This window comes from Schistocerca piceifrons, chromosome 2 (genome assembly GCF_021461385.2).
Source record: "Schistocerca piceifrons isolate TAMUIC-IGC-003096 chromosome 2, iqSchPice1.1, whole genome shotgun sequence".
NCBI classification, from domain to species: Eukaryota; Metazoa; Arthropoda; class Insecta; order Orthoptera; family Acrididae; genus Schistocerca; species Schistocerca piceifrons.
In genome coordinates this window covers 43,713,769-43,732,265 of record NC_060139.1, presented here as the reverse complement: position 1 = coordinate 43,732,265, position 18,497 = coordinate 43,713,769, and the positions used below count along the sequence as shown (strand labels likewise).

At 53.2% G+C, this 18,497-nt stretch overlaps 49 non-coding genes across 49 annotated transcripts; 39 read left to right on the top strand and 10 right to left on the bottom strand.

Moving 5' to 3' along the window:
* Positions 1-64: 64 nt before the first annotated feature.
* Positions 65-137, top strand: Trnav-cac. Its single transcript has one exon. It is a non-coding gene; the product is annotated as a tRNA-Val (tRNA).
* Positions 138-295: 158 nt separating this feature from the next.
* Positions 296-368, top strand: Trnav-aac. Its single transcript has one exon. It is a non-coding gene; the product is annotated as a tRNA-Val (tRNA).
* Positions 369-562: 194 nt separating this feature from the next.
* Positions 563-634, bottom strand: Trnap-agg. Its single transcript has one exon. It is a non-coding gene; the product is annotated as a tRNA-Pro (tRNA).
* A 402-nt stretch (positions 635-1,036) lies between these two features.
* Trnav-cac lies at positions 1,037-1,109 on the top strand. The gene has a single exon. It is a non-coding gene; the product is annotated as a tRNA-Val (tRNA).
* Positions 1,110-1,251: 142 nt separating this feature from the next.
* Trnav-cac lies at positions 1,252-1,324 on the top strand. Its single transcript has one exon. It is a non-coding gene; the product is annotated as a tRNA-Val (tRNA).
* A 157-nt stretch (positions 1,325-1,481) lies between these two features.
* Positions 1,482-1,554, top strand: Trnav-aac. Its single transcript has one exon. It is a non-coding gene; the product is annotated as a tRNA-Val (tRNA).
* Positions 1,555-1,748: 194 nt separating this feature from the next.
* On the bottom strand, positions 1,749-1,820 carry Trnap-agg. The gene has a single exon. It is a non-coding gene; the product is annotated as a tRNA-Pro (tRNA).
* A 402-nt stretch (positions 1,821-2,222) lies between these two features.
* Positions 2,223-2,295, top strand: Trnav-cac. Its single transcript has one exon. It is a non-coding gene; the product is annotated as a tRNA-Val (tRNA).
* A 158-nt stretch (positions 2,296-2,453) lies between these two features.
* Positions 2,454-2,526, top strand: Trnav-aac. The gene has a single exon. It is a non-coding gene; the product is annotated as a tRNA-Val (tRNA).
* A 668-nt stretch (positions 2,527-3,194) lies between these two features.
* Trnav-cac lies at positions 3,195-3,267 on the top strand. The gene has a single exon. It is a non-coding gene; the product is annotated as a tRNA-Val (tRNA).
* A 158-nt stretch (positions 3,268-3,425) lies between these two features.
* Positions 3,426-3,498, top strand: Trnav-aac. Its single transcript has one exon. It is a non-coding gene; the product is annotated as a tRNA-Val (tRNA).
* A 668-nt stretch (positions 3,499-4,166) lies between these two features.
* Trnav-cac lies at positions 4,167-4,239 on the top strand. Its single transcript has one exon. It is a non-coding gene; the product is annotated as a tRNA-Val (tRNA).
* A 158-nt stretch (positions 4,240-4,397) lies between these two features.
* Trnav-aac lies at positions 4,398-4,470 on the top strand. Its single transcript has one exon. It is a non-coding gene; the product is annotated as a tRNA-Val (tRNA).
* A 194-nt stretch (positions 4,471-4,664) lies between these two features.
* On the bottom strand, positions 4,665-4,736 carry Trnap-agg. Its single transcript has one exon. It is a non-coding gene; the product is annotated as a tRNA-Pro (tRNA).
* Positions 4,737-5,138: 402 nt separating this feature from the next.
* Positions 5,139-5,211, top strand: Trnav-cac. The gene has a single exon. It is a non-coding gene; the product is annotated as a tRNA-Val (tRNA).
* A 158-nt stretch (positions 5,212-5,369) lies between these two features.
* On the top strand, positions 5,370-5,442 carry Trnav-aac. The gene has a single exon. It is a non-coding gene; the product is annotated as a tRNA-Val (tRNA).
* Positions 5,443-6,110: 668 nt separating this feature from the next.
* On the top strand, positions 6,111-6,183 carry Trnav-cac. The gene has a single exon. It is a non-coding gene; the product is annotated as a tRNA-Val (tRNA).
* A 158-nt stretch (positions 6,184-6,341) lies between these two features.
* Trnav-aac lies at positions 6,342-6,414 on the top strand. Its single transcript has one exon. It is a non-coding gene; the product is annotated as a tRNA-Val (tRNA).
* Positions 6,415-6,608: 194 nt separating this feature from the next.
* Trnap-agg lies at positions 6,609-6,680 on the bottom strand. The gene has a single exon. It is a non-coding gene; the product is annotated as a tRNA-Pro (tRNA).
* Positions 6,681-7,082: 402 nt separating this feature from the next.
* On the top strand, positions 7,083-7,155 carry Trnav-cac. The gene has a single exon. It is a non-coding gene; the product is annotated as a tRNA-Val (tRNA).
* Positions 7,156-7,313: 158 nt separating this feature from the next.
* Positions 7,314-7,386, top strand: Trnav-aac. Its single transcript has one exon. It is a non-coding gene; the product is annotated as a tRNA-Val (tRNA).
* A 194-nt stretch (positions 7,387-7,580) lies between these two features.
* On the bottom strand, positions 7,581-7,652 carry Trnap-agg. Its single transcript has one exon. It is a non-coding gene; the product is annotated as a tRNA-Pro (tRNA).
* A 402-nt stretch (positions 7,653-8,054) lies between these two features.
* On the top strand, positions 8,055-8,127 carry Trnav-cac. The gene has a single exon. It is a non-coding gene; the product is annotated as a tRNA-Val (tRNA).
* A 158-nt stretch (positions 8,128-8,285) lies between these two features.
* Trnav-aac lies at positions 8,286-8,358 on the top strand. Its single transcript has one exon. It is a non-coding gene; the product is annotated as a tRNA-Val (tRNA).
* Positions 8,359-9,026: 668 nt separating this feature from the next.
* Trnav-cac lies at positions 9,027-9,099 on the top strand. Its single transcript has one exon. It is a non-coding gene; the product is annotated as a tRNA-Val (tRNA).
* A 158-nt stretch (positions 9,100-9,257) lies between these two features.
* On the top strand, positions 9,258-9,330 carry Trnav-aac. The gene has a single exon. It is a non-coding gene; the product is annotated as a tRNA-Val (tRNA).
* A 194-nt stretch (positions 9,331-9,524) lies between these two features.
* Trnap-agg lies at positions 9,525-9,596 on the bottom strand. The gene has a single exon. It is a non-coding gene; the product is annotated as a tRNA-Pro (tRNA).
* Positions 9,597-9,998: 402 nt separating this feature from the next.
* Trnav-cac lies at positions 9,999-10,071 on the top strand. Its single transcript has one exon. It is a non-coding gene; the product is annotated as a tRNA-Val (tRNA).
* Positions 10,072-10,229: 158 nt separating this feature from the next.
* Positions 10,230-10,302, top strand: Trnav-aac. The gene has a single exon. It is a non-coding gene; the product is annotated as a tRNA-Val (tRNA).
* A 668-nt stretch (positions 10,303-10,970) lies between these two features.
* On the top strand, positions 10,971-11,043 carry Trnav-cac. The gene has a single exon. It is a non-coding gene; the product is annotated as a tRNA-Val (tRNA).
* Positions 11,044-11,201: 158 nt separating this feature from the next.
* On the top strand, positions 11,202-11,274 carry Trnav-aac. Its single transcript has one exon. It is a non-coding gene; the product is annotated as a tRNA-Val (tRNA).
* A 194-nt stretch (positions 11,275-11,468) lies between these two features.
* Trnap-agg lies at positions 11,469-11,540 on the bottom strand. The gene has a single exon. It is a non-coding gene; the product is annotated as a tRNA-Pro (tRNA).
* Positions 11,541-11,942: 402 nt separating this feature from the next.
* On the top strand, positions 11,943-12,015 carry Trnav-cac. Its single transcript has one exon. It is a non-coding gene; the product is annotated as a tRNA-Val (tRNA).
* A 158-nt stretch (positions 12,016-12,173) lies between these two features.
* Positions 12,174-12,246, top strand: Trnav-aac. The gene has a single exon. It is a non-coding gene; the product is annotated as a tRNA-Val (tRNA).
* Positions 12,247-12,914: 668 nt separating this feature from the next.
* Positions 12,915-12,987, top strand: Trnav-cac. Its single transcript has one exon. It is a non-coding gene; the product is annotated as a tRNA-Val (tRNA).
* A 158-nt stretch (positions 12,988-13,145) lies between these two features.
* On the top strand, positions 13,146-13,218 carry Trnav-aac. The gene has a single exon. It is a non-coding gene; the product is annotated as a tRNA-Val (tRNA).
* A 194-nt stretch (positions 13,219-13,412) lies between these two features.
* Positions 13,413-13,484, bottom strand: Trnap-agg. Its single transcript has one exon. It is a non-coding gene; the product is annotated as a tRNA-Pro (tRNA).
* Positions 13,485-13,886: 402 nt separating this feature from the next.
* On the top strand, positions 13,887-13,959 carry Trnav-cac. Its single transcript has one exon. It is a non-coding gene; the product is annotated as a tRNA-Val (tRNA).
* A 158-nt stretch (positions 13,960-14,117) lies between these two features.
* On the top strand, positions 14,118-14,190 carry Trnav-aac. The gene has a single exon. It is a non-coding gene; the product is annotated as a tRNA-Val (tRNA).
* A 668-nt stretch (positions 14,191-14,858) lies between these two features.
* On the top strand, positions 14,859-14,931 carry Trnav-cac. Its single transcript has one exon. It is a non-coding gene; the product is annotated as a tRNA-Val (tRNA).
* Positions 14,932-15,089: 158 nt separating this feature from the next.
* Trnav-aac lies at positions 15,090-15,162 on the top strand. The gene has a single exon. It is a non-coding gene; the product is annotated as a tRNA-Val (tRNA).
* Positions 15,163-15,356: 194 nt separating this feature from the next.
* Positions 15,357-15,428, bottom strand: Trnap-agg. The gene has a single exon. It is a non-coding gene; the product is annotated as a tRNA-Pro (tRNA).
* A 402-nt stretch (positions 15,429-15,830) lies between these two features.
* On the top strand, positions 15,831-15,903 carry Trnav-cac. Its single transcript has one exon. It is a non-coding gene; the product is annotated as a tRNA-Val (tRNA).
* A 158-nt stretch (positions 15,904-16,061) lies between these two features.
* On the top strand, positions 16,062-16,134 carry Trnav-aac. Its single transcript has one exon. It is a non-coding gene; the product is annotated as a tRNA-Val (tRNA).
* A 668-nt stretch (positions 16,135-16,802) lies between these two features.
* Positions 16,803-16,875, top strand: Trnav-cac. Its single transcript has one exon. It is a non-coding gene; the product is annotated as a tRNA-Val (tRNA).
* A 158-nt stretch (positions 16,876-17,033) lies between these two features.
* On the top strand, positions 17,034-17,106 carry Trnav-aac. Its single transcript has one exon. It is a non-coding gene; the product is annotated as a tRNA-Val (tRNA).
* A 194-nt stretch (positions 17,107-17,300) lies between these two features.
* On the bottom strand, positions 17,301-17,372 carry Trnap-agg. Its single transcript has one exon. It is a non-coding gene; the product is annotated as a tRNA-Pro (tRNA).
* Positions 17,373-17,774: 402 nt separating this feature from the next.
* Trnav-cac lies at positions 17,775-17,847 on the top strand. The gene has a single exon. It is a non-coding gene; the product is annotated as a tRNA-Val (tRNA).
* Positions 17,848-18,005: 158 nt separating this feature from the next.
* Positions 18,006-18,078, top strand: Trnav-aac. Its single transcript has one exon. It is a non-coding gene; the product is annotated as a tRNA-Val (tRNA).
* The last annotated feature ends 419 nt before the right edge of the window (positions 18,079-18,497 follow it).

Genomic DNA, 18,497 nt, shown 5'->3' with positions numbered 1-18,497 from the left:
TTCGCGAACGAGAGAAAGTCTGAGGCAAGTTCGAGTGAACAAGAATGGACTCCCCGGGTCCGTCGTTTCCGTAGTGTAGCGGTTATCACGTCTGCTTCACACGCAGAAGGTCCTCGGTTCGATCCCGGGCGAGAACAGAATTTTCCTGCCTATGTCGTATTGTCCTCCAATGAGCCACGTCGTGTGTGGATCTGCTGCATGTCCCTTCGTTTTGCAAGTACCACATTTATTGAATTTTTTAGTTACGATGGCAACATCACTACAAGTTGTCTGTGAAGTAAGGTGCACACAAGCAGTTTCCGTGGTGTAGCGGTTATCACGTCAGCCTAACACGCAGAAGGTCCCCGGTTCGATCCCGGGCGGAAACACTTTTTCATCACTTTAAGCAAGACGTACTAACATGCATCTGCTACCATCTGTACCCGAAACCTTCGTAATCGCCTTCACGCGTCGGACCCGAGTGTCAATTGCTCACATCGAATAAGAAATTCATTTGATATTGACGGCGAGCTTTTTGCGCTGACTCAGCCACTGACGTGCGATCAGTTTGCACAAAACGCTAGGGCTCGTCCGGGATTTGAACCCGGGACCTCCTGCACCCTAAGCAGGAATCATACCCCTACACCAACGAGCCCTGTGACACGGCGAATGCCAATTATTCCAGTCCATCGATGTCGTCCAGGGTGCCCTGGAAGTCTCGTGTACGCTGGCGGGATGGGGCCGGCGCGAATTCCCGCGGTCGGCGGCCTTCCTGGGCTACTGGTACCTTCATGTAGAGCTGCCGCTGGGCTCGCACTGCCTGCTGTTGAGAAAGTGATTGCTTTTGCTGATATGACTTGCAATAACGACTGCGCGAAACGCCGCTATCTCGTTAGGGGTGCTACGGCAGACACCCTCTCGAGCACCCCGAAGACTTCTTGAGCCCTCGGCTGTGATGGGTTCCAGGCTGACAAAAGAACTGTCGTGTGTGCATTCGCGAACGAGAGAAAGTCTGAGGCAAGTTCGAGTGAACAAGGATGGACTCCCCGGGTCCGTCGTTTCCGTAGTGTAGCGGTTATCACGTCTGCTTCACACGCAGAAGGTCCCCGGTTCGATCCCGGGCGGAAACAGAATTTTCCTGCCTATGTCGTATTGTCCTCCAATGAGCCACGTCGTGTGTGGATCTGCTGCATGTCCCTTCGTTTTGCAAGTACCACATTTATTGAATTTTTGAAAGTTCGAGTGAACAAGAATGGACTCCCCGGGTCCGTCGTTTCCGTAGTGTAGCGGTTATCACGTCTGCTTCACACGCAGAAGATCCCCGGTTCGATCCCGGGCGGGAACAGAATTTTCCTGCCTATGTCGTATTGTCCTCCAATGAGCCACGTCGTGTGTGGATCTGCTGCATGTCCCTTCGTTTTGCAAGTACCACATTTATTGAATTTTTTAGTTACGATGGCAACATCACTACAAGTTGTCTGTGAAGTAAGGTGACTCAAGCAGTTTCCGTGGTGTAGCGGTTATCACGTCAGCCTAACACGCAGAAGGTCCCCGGTTCGATCCCGGGCGGAAACACTTTTTCATCACTTTAAGCAAGACGTACTAACATGCATCTGCTACCATCTGTACCCGAAACCTTCGTAATCGCCTTCACGCGTCGGACCCGAGTGTCAATTGCTCACATCGAATAAGAAATTCATTTGATATTGACGGCGAGCTTTTTGCGCTGACTCAGCCACTGACGTGCGATCAGTTTGCACAAAACGCTAGGGCTCGTCCGGGATTTGAACCCGGGACCTCCTGCACCCTAAGCAGGAATCATACCCCTACACCAACGAGCCCTGTGACACGGCGAATGCCAATTATTCCAGTCCATCGATGTCGTCCAGGGTGCCCTGGAAGTCTCGTGTACGCTGGCGGGATGGGGCCGGCGCGAATTCCCGCGGTCGGCGGCCTTCCTGGGCTACTGGTACCTTCATGTAGAGCTGCCGCTGGGCTCGCACTGCCTGCTGTTGAGAAAGTGATTGCTTTTGCTGATATGACTTGCAATAACGACTGCGCGAAACGCCGCTATCTCGTTAGGGGTGCTACGGCAGACACCCTCTCGAGCACCCCGAAGACTTCTTGAGCCCTCGGCTGTGATGGGTTCCAGGCTGACAAAAGAACTGTCGTGTGTGCATTCGCGAACGAGAGAAAGTCTGAGGCAAGTTCGAGTGAACAAGGATGGACTCCCCGGGTCCGTCGTTTCCGTAGTGTAGCGGTTATCACGTCTGCTTCACACGCAGAAGGTCCCCGGTTCGATCCCGGGCGGGAACAGAATTTTCCTGCCTATGTCGTATTGTCCTCCAATGAGCCACGTCGTGTGTGGATCTGCTGCATGTCCCTTCGTTTTGCAAGTACCACATTTATTGAATTTTTTAGTTACGATGGCAACATCACTACAAGTTGTCTGTGAAGTAAGGTGCACACAAGCAGTTTCCGTGGTGTAGCGGTTATCACGTCAGCCTAACACGCAGAAGGTCCCCGGTTCGATCCCGGGCGGAAACACTTTTTCATCACTTTAAGCAAGACGTACTAACATGCATCTGCTACCATCTGTACCCGAAACCTTCGTAATCGCCTTCACGCGTCGGACCCGAGTGTCAATTGCTCACATCGAATAAGAAATTCATTTGATATTGACGGCGAGCTTTTTGCGCTGACTCAGCCACTGACGTGCGATCAGTTTGCACAAAACGCTAGGGCTCGTCCGGGATTTGAACCCGTGACCTACTGCACCCTAAACAGGAATCATACCCCTAGACCAACGAGCCCTGTGACACGGCGAATGTCAATTATTCCAGTCCCTCGATGTCGTCCAGGGTGCCCTGGAAGTCTCGTGTACGCTGGCGGGATGGGGCCGGCGCGAACTCCCGCGGTCGGCGGCCTTCCTGGGCTACTGGTACCTTCATGTAGAGCTGCCGCTGGGCTCGCACTGCCTGCTGTTGAGAAAGTGATTGCTTTTGCTGATATGACTTGCAATAAGGACTGCGCGAAACGCCGCTATCTCGTTAGGGGTGCTACGGCAGACACCCTCTCGAGCACCCCGAAGACTTCTTGAGCCCTCGGCTGTGATGGGTTCCAGGCTGACAAAAGAACTGTCGTGTGTGCATTCGCGAACGAGAGAAAGTCTGAGGCAAGTTCGAGTGAACAAGGATGGACTCGCCGGGTCCGTCGTTTCCGTAGTGTAGCGGTTATCACGTCTGCTTCACACGCAGAAGGTCCCCGGTTCGATCCCGGGCGGGAACAGAATTTTCCTGCCTATGTCGTATTGTCCTCCAATGAGCCACGTCGTGTGTGGATCTGCTGCATGTCCCTTCGTTTTGCAAGTACCACATTTATTGAATTTTTTAGTTACGATGGCAACATCACTACAAGTTGTCTGTGAAGTAAGGTGCACACAAGCAGTTTCCGTGGTGTAGCGGTTATCACGTCAGCCTAACACGCAGAAGGTCCCCGGTTCGATCCCGGGCGGAAACACTTTTTCATCACTTTAAGCAAGACGTACTAACATGCATCTGCTACCATCTGTACCCGAAACCTTCGTAATCGCCTTCACGCGTCGGACCCGAGTGTCAATTGCTCACATCGAATAAGAAATTCATTTGATATTGACGGCGAGCTTTTTGCGCTGACTCAGCCACTGACGTGCGATCAGTTTGCACAAAACGCTAGGGCTCGTCCGGGATTTGAACCCGTGACCTACTGCACCCTAAACAGGAATCATACCCCTAGACCAACGAGCCCTGTGACACGGCGAATGTCAATTATTCCAGTCCCTCGATGTCGTCCAGGGTGCCCTGGAAGTCTCGTGTACGCTGGCGGGATGGGGCCGGCGCGAATTCCCGCGGTCGGCGGCCTTCCTGGGCTACTGGTACCTTCATGTAGAGCTGCCGCTGGGCTCGCACTGCCTGCTGTTGAGAAAGTGATTGCTTTTGCTGATATGACTTGCAATAAGGACTGCGCGAAACGCCGCTATCTCGTTAGGGGTGCTACGGCAGACACCCTCTCGAGCACCCCGAAGACTTCTTGAGCCCTCGGCTGTGATGGGTTCCAGGCTGACAAAAGAACTGTCGTGTGTGCATTCGCGAACGAGAGAAAGTCTGAGGCAAGTTCGAGTGAACAAGAATGGACTCCCCGGGTCCGTCGTTTCCGTAGTGTAGCGGTTATCACGTCTGCTTCACACGCAGAAGGTCCCCGGTTCGATCCCGGGCGGGAACAGAATTTTCCTGCCTATGTCGTATTGTCCTCCAATGAGCCACGTCGTGTGTGGATCTGCTGCATGTCCCTTCGTTTTGCAAGTACCACATTTATTGAATTTTTTAGTTACGATGGCAACATCACTACAAGTTGTCTGTGAAGTAAGGTGCACACAAGCAGTTTCCGTGGTGTAGCGGTTATCACGTCAGCCTAACACGCAGAAGGTCCCCGGTTCGATCCCGGGCGGAAACACTTTTTCATCACTTTAAGCAAGACGTACTAACATGCATCTGCTACCATCTGTACCCGAAACCTTCGTAATCGCCTTCACGCGTCGGACCCGAGTGTCAATTGCTCACATCGAATAAGAAATTCATTTGATATTGACGGCGAGCTTTTTGCGCTGACTCAGCCACTGACGTGCGATCAGTTTGCACAAAACGCTAGGGCTCGTCCGGGATTTGAACCCGGGACCTCCTGCACCCTAAGCAGGAATCATACCCCTACACCAACGAGCCCTGTGACACGGCGAATGCCAATTATTCCAGTCCATCGATGTCGTCCAGGGTGCCCTGGAAGTCTCGTGTACGCTGGCGGGATGGGGCCGGCGCGAATTCCCGCGGTCGGCGGCCTTCCTGGGCTACTGGTACCTTCATGTAGAGCTGCCGCTGGGCTCGCACTGCCTGCTGTTGAGAAAGTGATTGCTTTTGCTGATATGACTTGCAATAACGACTGCGCGAAACGCCGCTATCTCGTTAGGGGTGCTACGGCAGACACCCTCTCGAGCACCCCGAAGACTTCTTGAGCCCTCGGCTGTGATGGGTTCCAGGCTGACAAAAGAACTGTCGTGTGTGCATTCGCGAACGAGAGAAAGTCTGAGGCAAGTTCGAGTGAACAAGGATGGACTCCCCGGGTCCGTCGTTTCCGTAGTGTAGCGGTTATCACGTCTGCTTCACACGCAGAAGGTCCCCGGTTCGATCCCGGGCGGGAACAGAATTTTCCTGCCTATGTCGTATTGTCCTCCAATGAGCCACGTCGTGTGTGGATCTGCTGCATGTCCCTTCGTTTTGCAAGTACCACATTTATTGAATTTTTTAGTTACGATGGCAACATCACTACAAGTTGTCTGTGAAGTAAGGTGCACACAAGCAGTTTCCGTGGTGTAGCGGTTATCACGTCAGCCTAACACGCAGAAGGTCCCCGGTTCGATCCCGGGCGGAAACACTTTTTCATCACTTTAAGCAAGACGTACTAACATGCATCTGCTACCATCTGTACCCGAAACCTTCGTAATCGCCTTCACGCGTCGGACCCGAGTGTCAATTGCTCACATCGAATAAGAAATTCATTTGATATTGACGGCGAGCTTTTTGCGCTGACTCAGCCACTGACGTGCGATCAGTTTGCACAAAACGCTAGGGCTCGTCCGGGATTTGAACCCGTGACCTACTGCACCCTAAACAGGAATCATACCCCTAGACCAACGAGCCCTGTGACACGGCGAATGTCAATTATTCCAGTCCCTCGATGTCGTCCAGGGTGCCCTGGAAGTCTCGTGTACGCTGGCGGGATGGGGCCGGCGCGAATTCCCGCGGTCGGCGGCCCTCCTGGGCTACTGGTACCTTCATGTAGAGCTGCCGCTGGGCTCGCACTGCCTGCTGTTGAGAAAGTGATTGCTTTTGCTGATATGACTTGCAATAAGGACTGCGCGAAACGCCGCTATCTCGTTAGGGGTGCTACGGCAGACACCCTCTCGAGCACCCCGAAGACTTCTTGAGCCCTCGGCTGTGATGGGTTCCAGGCTGACAAAAGAACTGTCGTGTGTGCATTCGCGAACGAGAGAAAATCTGAGGCAAGTTCGAGTGAACAAGAATGGACTCCCCGGGTCCGTCGTTTCCGTAGTGTAGCGGTTATCACGTCTGCTTCACACGCAGAAGGTCCCCGGTTCGATCCCGGGCGGGAACAGAATTTTCCTGCCTATGTCGTATTGTCCTCCAATGAGCCACGTCGTGTGTGGATCTGCTGCATGTCCCTTCGTTTTGCAAGTACCACATTTATTGAATTTTTTAGTTACGATGGCAACATCACTACAAGTTGTCTGTGAAGTAAGGTGCACACAAGCAGTTTCCGTGGTGTAGCGGTTATCACGTCAGCCTAACACGCAGAAGGTCCCCGGTTCGATCCCGGGCGGAAACACTTTTTCATCACTTTAAGCAAGACGTACTAATATGCATCTGCTACCATCTGTACCCGAAACCTTCGTAATCGCCTTCACGCGTCGGACCCGAGTGTCAATTGCTCACATCGAATAAGAAATTCATTTGATATTGACGGCGAGCTTTTTGCGCTGACTCAGCCACTGACGTGCGATCAGTTTGCACAAAACGCTAGGGCTCGTCCGGGATTTGAACCCGGGACCTCCTGCACCCTAAGCAGGAATCATACCCCTACACCAACGAGCCCTGTGACACGGCGAATGCCAATTATTCCAGTCCATCGATGTCGTCCAGGGTGCCCTGGAAGTCTCGTGTACGCTGGCGGGATGGGGCCGGCGCGAATTCCCGCGGTCGGCGGCCTTCCTGGGCTACTGGTACCTTCATGTAGAGCTGCCGCTGGGCTCGCACTGCCTGCTGTTGAGAAAGTGATTGCTTTTGCTGATATGACTTGCAATAACGACTGCGCGAAACGCCGCTATCTCGTTAGGGGTGCTACGGCAGACACCCTCTCGAGCACCCCGAAGACTTCTTGAGCCCTCGGCTGTGATGGGTTCCAGGCTGACAAAAGAACTGTCGTGTGTGCATTCGCGAACGAGAGAAAGTCTGAGGCAAGTTCGAGTGAACAAGGATGGACTCGCCGGGTCCGTCGTTTCCGTAGTGTAGCGGTTATCACGTCTGCTTCACACGCAGAAGGTCCCCGGTTCGATCCCGGGCGGGAACAGAATTTTCCTGCCTATGTCGTATTGTCCTCCAATGAGCCACGTCGTGTGTGGATCTGCTGCATGTCCCTTCGTTTTGCAAGTACCACATTTATTGAATTTTTTAGTTACGATGGCAACATCACTACAAGTTGTCTGTGAAGTAAGGTGCACACAAGCAGTTTCCGTGGTGTAGCGGTTATCACGTCAGCCTAACACGCAGAAGGTCCCCGGTTCGATCCCGGGCGGAAACACTTTTTCATCACTTTAAGCAAGACGTACTAACATGCATCTGCTACCATCTGTACCCGAAACCTTCGTAATCGCCTTCACGCGTCGGACCCGAGTGTCAATTGCTCACATCGAATAAGAAATTCATTTGATATTGACGGCGAGCTTTTTGCGCTGACTCAGCCACTGACGTGCGATCAGTTTGCACAAAACGCTAGGGCTCGTCCGGGATTTGAACCCGGGACCTCCTGCACCCTAAGCAGGAATCATACCCCTACACCAACGAGCCCTGTGACACGGCGAATGCCAATTATTCCAGTCCATCGATGTCGTCCAGGGTGCCCTGGAAGTCTCGTGTACGCTGGCGGGATGGGGCCGGCGCGAATTCCCGCGGTCGGCGGCCTTCCTGGGCTACTGGTACCTTCATGTAGAGCTGCCGCTGGGCTCGCACTGCCTGCTGTTGAGAAAGTGATTGCTTTTGCTGATATGACTTGCAATAACGACTGCGCGAAACGCCGCTATCTCGTTAGGGGTGCTACGGCAGACACCCTCTCGAGCACCCCGAAGACTTCTTGAGCCCTCGGCTGTGATGGGTTCCAGGCTGACAAAAGAACTGTCGTGTGTGCATTCGCGAACGAGAGAAAGTCTGAGGCAAGTTCGAGTGAACAAGGATGGACTCGCCGGGTCCGTCGTTTCCGTAGTGTAGCGGTTATCACGTCTGCTTCACACGCAGAAGGTCCCCGGTTCGATCCCGGGCGGGAACAGAATTTTCCTGCCTATGTCGTATTGTCCTCCAATGAGCCACGTCGTGTGTGGATCTGCTGCATGTCCCTTCGTTTTGCAAGTACCACATTTATTGAATTTTTTAGTTACGATGGCAACATCACTACAAGTTGTCTGTGAAGTAAGGTGCACACAAGCAGTTTCCGTGGTGTAGCGGTTATCACGTCAGCCTAACACGCAGAAGGTCCCCGGTTCGATCCCGGGCGGAAACACTTTTTCATCACTTTAAGCAAGACGTACTAACATGCATCTGCTACCATCTGTACCCGAAACCTTCGTAATCGCCTTCACGCGTCGGACCCGAGTGTCAATTGCTCACATCGAATAAGAAATTCATTTGATATTGACGGCGAGCTTTTTGCGCTGACTCAGCCACTGACGTGCGATCAGTTTGCACAAAACGCTAGGGCTCGTCCGGGATTTGAACCCGTGACCTACTGCACCCTAAACAGGAATCATACCCCTAGACCAACGAGCCCTGTGACACGGCGAATGTCAATTATTCCAGTCCCTCGATGTCGTCCAGGGTGCCCTGGAAGTCTCGTGTACGCTGGCGGGATGGGGCCGGCGCGAATTCCCGCGGTCGGCGGCCTTCCTGGGCTACTGGTACCTTCATGTAGAGCTGCCGCTGGGCTCGCACTGCCTGCTGTTGAGAAAGTGATTGCTTTTGCTGATATGACTTGCAATAAGGACTGCGCGAAACGCCGCTATCTCGTTAGGGGTGCTACGGCAGACACCCTCTCGAGCACCCCGAAGACTTCTTGAGCCCTCGGCTGTGATGGGTTCCAGGCTGACAAAAGAACTGTCGTGTGTGCATTCGCGAACGAGAGAAAGTCTGAGGCAAGTTCGAGTGAACAAGAATGGACTCCCCGGGTCCGTCGTTTCCGTAGTGTAGCGGTTATCACGTCTGCTTCACACGCAGAAGGTCCCCGGTTCGATCCCGGGCGGGAACAGAATTTTCCTGCCTATGTCGTATTGTCCTCCAATGAGCCACGTCGTGTGTGGATCTGCTGCATGTCCCTTCGTTTTGCAAGTACCACATTTATTGAATTTTTTAGTTACGATGGCAACATCACTACAAGTTGTCTGTGAAGTAAGGTGCACACAAGCAGTTTCCGTGGTGTAGCGGTTATCACGTCAGCCTAACACGCAGAAGGTCCCCGGTTCGATCCCGGGCGGAAACACTTTTTCATCACTTTAAGCAAGACGTACTAACATGCATCTGCTACCATCTGTACCCGAAACCTTCGTAATCGCCTTCACGCGTCGGACCCGAGTGTCAATTGCTCACATCGAATAAGAAATTCATTTGATATTGACGGCGAGCTTTTTGCGCTGACTCAGCCACTGACGTGCGATCAGTTTGCACAAAACGCTAGGGCTCGTCCGGGATTTGAACCCGGGACCTCCTGCACCCTAAGCAGGAATCATACCCCTACACCAACGAGCCCTGTGACACGGCGAATGCCAATTATTCCAGTCCATCGATGTCGTCCAGGGTGCCCTGGAAGTCTCGTGTACGCTGGCGGGATGGGGCCGGCGCGAATTCCCGCGGTCGGCGGCCTTCCTGGGCTACTGGTACCTTCATGTAGAGCTGCCGCTGGGCTCGCACTGCCTGCTGTTGAGAAAGTGATTGCTTTTGCTGATATGACTTGCAATAACGACTGCGCGAAACGCCGCTATCTCGTTAGGGGTCATACGGCAGACACCCTCTCGAGCACCCCGAAGACTTCTTGAGCCCTCGGCTGTGATGGGTTCCAGGCTGACAAAAGAACTGTCGTGTGTGCATTCGCGAACGAGAGAAAGTCTGAGGCAAGTTCGAGTGAACAAGGATGGACTCGCCGGGTCCGTCGTTTCCGTAGTGTAGCGGTTATCACGTCTGCTTCACACGCAGAAGGTCCCCGGTTCGATCCCGGGCGGGAACAGAATTTTCCTGCCTATGTCGTATTGTCCTCCAATGAGCCACGTCGTGTGTGGATCTGCTGCATGTCCCTTCGTTTTGCAAGTACCACATTTATTGAATTTTTTAGTTACGATGGCAACATCACTACAAGTTGTCTGTGAAGTAAGGTGCACACAAGCAGTTTCCGTGGTGTAGCGGTTATCACGTCAGCCTAACACGCAGAAGGTCCCCGGTTCGATCCCGGGCGGAAACACTTTTTCATCACTTTAAGCAAGACGTACTAACATGCATCTGCTACCATCTGTACCCGAAACCTTCGTAATCGCCTTCACGCGTCGGACCCGAGTGTCAATTGCTCACATCGAATAAGAAATTCATTTGATATTGACGGCGAGCTTTTTGCGCTGACTCAGCCACTGACGTGCGATCAGTTTGCACAAAACGCTAGGGCTCGTCCGGGATTTGAACCCGTGACCTACTGCACCCTAAACAGGAATCATACCCCTACACCAACGAGCCCTGTGACACGGCGAATGTCAATTATTCCAGTCCCTCGATGTCGTCCAGGGTGCCCTGGAAGTCTCGTGTACGCTGGTGGGATGGGGCCGGCGCGAATTCCCGCGGTCGGCGGCCTTCCTGGGCTACTGGTACCTTCATGTAGAGCTGCCGCTGGGCTCGCACTGCCTGCTGTTGAGAAAGTGATTGCTTTTGCTGATATGACTTGCAATAAGGACTGCGCGAAACGCCGCTATCTCGTTAGGGGTGCTACGGCAGACACCCTCTCGAGCACCCCGAAGACTTCTTGAGCCCTCGGCTGTGATGGGTTCCAGGCTGACAAAAGAACTGTCGTGTGTGCATTCGCGAACGAGAGAAAGTCTGAGGCAAGTTCGAGTGAACAAGAATGGACTCCGCGGGTCCGTCGTTTCCGTAGTGTAGCGGTTATCACGTCTGCTTCACACGCAGAAGGTCCCCGGTTCGATCCCGGGCGGGAACAGAATTTTCCTGCCTATGTCGTATTGTCCTCCAATGAGCCACGTCGTGTGTGGATCTGCTGCATGTCCCTTCGTTTTGCAAGTACCACATTTATTGAATTTTTTAGTTACGATGGCAACATCACTACAAGTTGTCTGTGAAGTAAGGTGCACACAAGCAGTTTCCGTGGTGTAGCGGTTATCACGTCAGCCTAACACGCAGAAGGTCCCCGGTTCGATCCCGGGCGGAAACACTTTTTCATCACTTTAAGCAAGACGTACTAACATGCATCTGCTACCATCTGTACCCGAAACCTTCGTAATCGCCTTCACGCGTCGGACCCGAGTGTCAATTGCTCACATCGAATAAGAAATTCATTTGATATTGACGGCGAGCTTTTTGCGCTGACTCAGCCACTGACGTGCGATCAGTTTGCACAAAACGCTAGGGCTCGTGCGGGATTTGAACCCGGGACCTCCTGCACCCTAAGCAGGAATCATACCCCTACACCAACGAGCCCTGTGACACGGCGAATGCCAATTATTCCAGTCCATCGATGTCGTCCAGGGTGCCCTGGAAGTCTCGTGTACGCTGGCGGGATGGGGCCGGCGCGAATTCCCGCGGTCGGCGGCCTTCCTGGGCTACTGGTACCTTCATGTAGAGCTGCCGCTGGGCTCGCACTGCCTGCTGTTGAGAAAGTGATTGCTTTTGCTGATATGACTTGCAATAACGACTGCGCGAAACGCCGCTATCTCGTTAGGGGTGCTACGGCAGACACCCTCTCGAGCACCCCGAAGACTTCTTGAGCCCTCGGCTGTGATGGGTTCCAGGCTGACAAAAGAACTGTCGTGTGTGCATTCGCGAACGAGAGAAAGTCTGAGGCAAGTTCGAGTGAACAAGGATGGACTCGCCGGGTCCGTCGTTTCCGTAGTGTAGCGGTTATCACGTCTGCTTCACACGCAGAAGGTCCCCGGTTCGATCCCGGGCGGGAACAGAATTTTCCTGCCTATGTCGTATTGTCCTCCAATGAGCCACGTCGTGTGTGGATCTGCTGCATGTCCCTTCGTTTTGCAAGTACCACATTTATTGAATTTTTTAGTTACGATGGCAACATCACTACAAGTTGTCTGTGAAGTAAGGTGCACACAAGCAGTTTCCGTGGTGTAGCGGTTATCACGTCAGCCTAACACGCAGAAGGTCCCCGGTTCGATCCCGGGCGGAAACACTTTTTCATCACTTTAAGCAAGACGTACTAACATGCATCTGCTACCATCTGTACCCGAAACCTTCGTAATCGCCTTCACGCGTCGGACCCGAGTGTCAATTGCTCACATCGAATAAGAAATTCATTTGATATTGACGGCGAGCTTTTTGCGCTGACTCAGCCACTGACGTGCGATCAGTTTGCACAAAACGCTAGGGCTCGTCCGGGATTTGAACCCGTGACCTACTGCACCCTAAACAGGAATCATACCCCTAGACCAACGAGCCCTGTGACACGGCGAATGTCAATTATTCCAGTCCCTCGATGTCGTCCAGGGTGCCCTGGAAGTCTCGTGTACGCTGGCGGGATGGGGCCGGCGCGAATTCCCGCGGTCGGCGGCCTTCCTGGGCTACTGGTACCTTCATGTAGAGCTGCCGCTGGGCTCGCACTGCCTGCTGTTGAGAAAGTGATTGCTTTTGCTGATATGACTTGCAATAAGGACTGCGCGAAACGCCGCTATCTCGTTAGGGGTGCTACGGCAGACACCCTCTCGAGCACCCCGAAGACTTCTTGAGCCCTCGGCTGTGATGGGTTCCAGGCTGACAAAAGAACTGTCGTGTGTGCATTCGCGAACGAGAGAAAGTCTGAGGCAAGTTCGAGTGAACAAGAATGGACTCCCCGGGTCCGTCGTTTCCGTAGTGTAGCGGTTATCACGTCTGCTTCACACGCAGAAGGTCCCCGGTTCGATCCCGGGCGGGAACAGAATTTTCCTGCCTATGTCGTATTGTCCTCCAATGAGCCACGTCGTGTGTGGATCTGCTGCATGTCCCTTCGTTTTGCAAGTACCACATTTATTGAATTTTTTAGTTACGATGGCAACATCACTACAAGTTGTCTGTGAAGTAAGGTGCACACAAGCAGTTTCCGTGGTGTAGCGGTTATCACGTCAGCCTAACACGCAGAAGGTCCCCGGTTCGATCCCGGGCGGAAACACTTTTTCATCACTTTAAGCAAGACGTACTAACATGCATCTGCTACCATCTGTACCCGAAACCTTCGTAATCGCCTTCACGCGTCGGACCCGAGTGTCAATTGCTCACATCGAATAAGAAATTCATTTGATATTGACGGCGAGCTTTTTGCGCTGACTCAGCCACTGACGTGCGATCAGTTTGCACAAAACGCTAGGGCTCGTCCGGGATTTGAACCCGGGACCTCCTGCACCCTAAGCAGGAATCATACCCCTACACCAACGAGCCCTGTGACACGGCGAATGCCAATTATTCCAGTCCATCGATGTCGTCCAGGGTGCCCTGGAAGTCTCGTGTACGCTGGCGGGATGGGGCCGGCGCGAATTCCCGCGGTCGGCGGCCTTCCTGGGCTACTGGTACCTTCATGTAGAGCTGCCGCTGGGCTCGCACTGCCTGCTGTTGAGAAAGTGATTGCTTTTGCTGATATGACTTGCAATAACGACTGCGCGAAACGCCGCTATCTCGTTAGGGGTGCTACGGCAGACACCCTCTCGAGCACCCCGAAGACTTCTTGAGCCCTCGGCTGTGATGGGTTCCAGGCTGACAAAAGAACTGTCGTGTGTGCATTCGCGAACGAGAGAAAGTCTGAGGCAAGTTCGAGTGAACAAGGATGGACTCGCCGGGTCCGTCGTTTCCGTAGTGTAGCGGTTATCACGTCTGCTTCACACGCAGAAGGTCCCCGGTTCGATCCCGGGCGGGAACAGAATTTTCCTGCCTATGTCGTATTGTCCTCCAATGAGCCACGTCGTGTGTGGATCTGCTGCATGTCCCTTCGTTTTGCAAGTACCACATTTATTGAATTTTTTAGTTACGATGGCAACATCACTACAAGTTGTCTGTGAAGTAAGGTGCACACAAGCAGTTTCCGTGGTGTAGCGGTTATCACGTCAGCCTAACACGCAGAAGGTCCCCGGTTCGATCCCGGGCGGAAACACTTTTTCATCACTTTAAGCAAGACGTACTAACATGCATCTGCTACCATCTGTACCCGAAACCTTCGTAATCGCCTTCACGCGTCGGACCCGAGTGTCAATTGCTCACATCGAATAAGAAATTCATTTGATATTGACGGCGAGCTTTTTGCGCTGACTCAGCCACTGACGTGCGATCAGTTTGCACAAAACGCTAGGGCTCGTCCGGGATTTGAACCCGTGACCTACTGCACCCTAAACAGGAATCATACCCCTAGACCAACGAGCCCTGTGACACGGCGAATGTCAATTATTCCAGTCCCTCGATGTCGTCCAGGGTGCCCTGGAAGTCTCGTGTACGCTGGCGGGATGGGGCCGGCGCGAATTCCCGCGGTCGGCGGCCTTCCTGGGCTACTGGTACCTTCATGTAGAGCTGCCGCTGGGCTCGCACTGCCTGCTGTTGAGAAAGTGATTGCTTTTGCTGATATGACTTGCAATAAGGACTGCGCGAAACGCCGCTATCTCGTTAGGGGTGCTACGGCAGACACCCTCTCGAGCACCCCGAAGACTTCTTGAGCCCTCGGCTGTGATGGGTTCCAGGCTGACAAAAGAACTGTCGTGTGTGCATTCGCGAACGAGAGAAAGTCTGAGGCAAGTTCGAGTGAACAAGAATGGACTCCCCGGGTCCGTCGTTTCCGTAGTGTAGCGGTTATCACGTCTGCTTCACACGCAGAAGGTCCCCGGTTCGATCCCGGGCGGGAACAGAATTTTCCTGCCTATGTCGTATTGTCCTCCAATGAGCCACGTCGTGTGTGGATCTGCTGCATGTCCCTTCGTTTTGCAAGTACCACATTTATTGAATTTTTTAGTTACGATGGCAACATCACTACAAGTTGTCTGTGAAGTAAGGTGCACACAAGCAGTTTCCGTGGTGTAGCGGTTATCACGTCAGCCTAACACGCAGAAGGTCCCCGGTTCGATCCCGGGCGGAAACACTTTTTCATCACTTTAAGCAAGACGTACTAACATGCATCTGCTACCATCTGTACCCGAAACCTTCGTAATCGCCTTCACGCGTCGGACCCGAGTGTCAATTGCTCACATCGAATAAGAAATTCATTTGATATTGACGGCGAGCTTTTTGCGCTGACTCAGCCACTGACGTGCGATCAGTTTGCACAAAACGCTAGGGCTCGTCCGGGATTTGAACCCGGGACCTCCTGCACCCTAAGCAGGAATCATACCCCTACACCAACGAGCCCTGTGACACGGCGAATGCCAATTATTCCAGTCCATCGATGTCGTCCAGGGTGCCCTGGAAGTCTCGTGTACGCTGGCGGGATGGGGCCGGCGCGAATTCCCGCGGTCGGCGGCCTTCCTGGGCTACTGGTACCTTCATGTAGAGCTGCCGCTGGGCTCGCACTGCCTGCTGTTGAGAAAGTGATTGCTTTTGCTGATATGACTTGCAATAACGACTGCGCGAAACGCCGCTATCTCGTTAGGGGTGCTACGGCAGACACCCTCTCGAGCACCCCGAAGACTTCTTGAGCCCTCGGCTGTGATGGGTTCCAGGCTGACAAAAGAACTGTCGTGTGTGCATTCGCGAACGAGAGAAAGTCTGAGGCAAGTTCGAGTGAACAAGGATGGACTCGCCGGGTCCGTCGTTTCCGTAGTGTAGCGGTTATCACGTCTGCTTCACACGCAGAAGGTCCCCGGTTCGATCCCGGGCGGGAACAGAATTTTCCTGCCTATGTCGTATTGTCCTCCAATGAGCCACGTCGTGTGTGGATCTGCTGCATGTCCCTTCGTTTTGCAAGTACCACATTTATTGAATTTTTTAGTTACGATGGCAACATCACTACAAGTTGTCTGTGAAGTAAGGTGCACACAAGCAGTTTCCGTGGTGTAGCGGTTATCACGTCAGCGTAACACGCAGAAGGTCCCCGGTTCGATCCCGGGCGGAAACACTTTTTCATCACTTTAAGCAAGACGTACTAACATGCATCTGCTACCATCTGTACCCGAAACCTTCGTAATCGCCTTCACGCGTCGGACCCGAGTGTCAATTGCTCACATCGAATAAGAAATTCATTTGATATTGACGGCGAGCTTTTTGCGCTGACTCAGCCACTGACGTGCGATCAGTTTGCACAAAACGCTAGGGCTCGTCCGGGATTTGAACCCGTGACCTACTGCACCCTAAACAGGAATCATACCCCTACACCAACGAGCCCTGTGACACGGCGAATGTCAATTATTCCAGTCCCTCGATGTCGTCCAGGGTGCCCTGGAAGTCTCGTGTACGCTGGTGGGATGGGGCCGGCGCGAATTCCCGCGGTCGGCGGCCTTCCTGGGCTACTGGTACCTTCATGTAGAGCTGCCGCTGGGCTCGCACTGCCTGCTGTTGAGAAAGTGATTGCTTTTGCTGATATGACTTGCAATAAGGACTGCGCGAAACGCCGCTATCTCGTTAGGGGTGCTACGGCAGACACCCTCTCGAGCACCCCGAAGACTTCTTGAGCCCTCGGCTGTGATGGGTTCCAGGCTGACAAAAGAACTGTCGTGTGTGCATTCGCGAACGAGAGAAAGTCTGAGGCAAGTTCGAGTGAACAAGAATGGACTCCGCGGGTCCGTCGTTTCCGTAGTGTAGCGGTTATCACGTCTGCTTCACACGCAGAAGGTCCCCGGTTCGATCCCGGGCGGGAACAGAATTTTCCTGCCTATGTCGTATTGTCCTCCAATGAGCCACGTCGTGTGTGGATCTGCTGCATGTCCCTTCGTTTTGCAAGTACCACATTTATTGAATTTTTTAGTTACGATGGCAACATCACTACAAGTTGTCTGTGAAGTAAGGTGCACACAAGCAGTTTCCGTGGTGTAGCGGTTATCACGTCAGCCTAACACGCAGAAGGTCCCCGGTTCGATCCCGGGCGGAAACACTTTTTCATCACTTTAAGCAAGACGTACTAACATGCATCTGCTACCATCTGTACCCGAAACCTTCGTAATCGCCTTCACGCGTCGGACCCGAGTGTCAATTGCTCACATCGAATAAGAAATTCATTTGATATTGACGGCGAGCTTTTTGCGCTGACTCAGCCACTGACGTGCGATCAGTTTGCACAAAACGCTAGGGCTCGTCCGGGATTTGAACCCGGGACCTCCTGCACCCTAAGCAGGAATCATACCCCTACACCAACGAGCCCTGTGACACGGCGAATGCCAATTATTCCAGTCCATCGATGTCGTCCAGGGTGCCCTGGAAGTCTCGTGTACGCTGGCGGGATGGGGCCGGCGCGAATTCCCGCGGTCGGCGGCCTTCCTGGGCTACTGGTACCTTCATGTAGAGCTGCCGCTGGGCTCGCACTGCCTGCTGTTGAGAAAGTGATTGCTTTTGCTGATATGACTTGCAATAACGACTGCGCGAAACGCCGCTATCTCGTTAGGGGTGCTACGGCAGACACCCTCTCGAGCACCCCGAAGACTTCTTGAGCCCTCGGCTGTGATGGGTTCCAGGCTGACAAAAGAACTGTCGTGTGTGCATTCGCGAACGAGAGAAAGTCTGAGGCAAGTTCGAGTGAACAAGGATGGACTCGCCGGGTCCGTCGTTTCCGTAGTGTAGCGGTTATCACGTCTGCTTCACACGCAGAAGGTCCCCGGTTCGATCCCGGGCGGGAACAGAATTTTCCTGCCTATGTCGTATTGTCCTCCAATGAGCCACGTCGTGTGTGGATCTGCTGCATGTCCCTTCGTTTTGCAAGTACCACATTTATTGAATTTTTTAGTTACGATGGCAACATCACTACAAGTTGTCTGTGAAGTAAGGTGCACACAAGCAGTTTCCGTGGTGTAGCGGTTATCACGTCAGCCTAACACGCAGAAGGTCCCCGGTTCGATCCCGGGCGGAAACACTTTTTCATCACTTTAAGCAAGACGTACTAACATGCATCTGCTACCATCTGTACCCGAAACCTTCGTAATCGCCTTCACGCGTCGGACCCGAGTGTCAATTGCTCACATCGAATAAGAAATTCATTTGATATTGACGGCGAGCTTTTTGCGCTGACTCAGCCACTGACGTGCGATCAGTTTGCACAAAACGCTAGGGCTCGTCCGGGATTTGAACCCGTGACCTACTGCACCCTAAACAGGAATCATACCCCTAGACCAACGAGCCCTGTGACACGGCGAATGTCAATTATTCCAGTCCCTCGATGTCGTCCAGGGTGCCCTGGAAGTCTCGTGTACGCTGGCGGGATGGGGCCGGCGCGAATTCCCGCGGTCGGCGGCCTTCCTGGGCTACTGGTACCTTCATGTAGAGCTGCCGCTG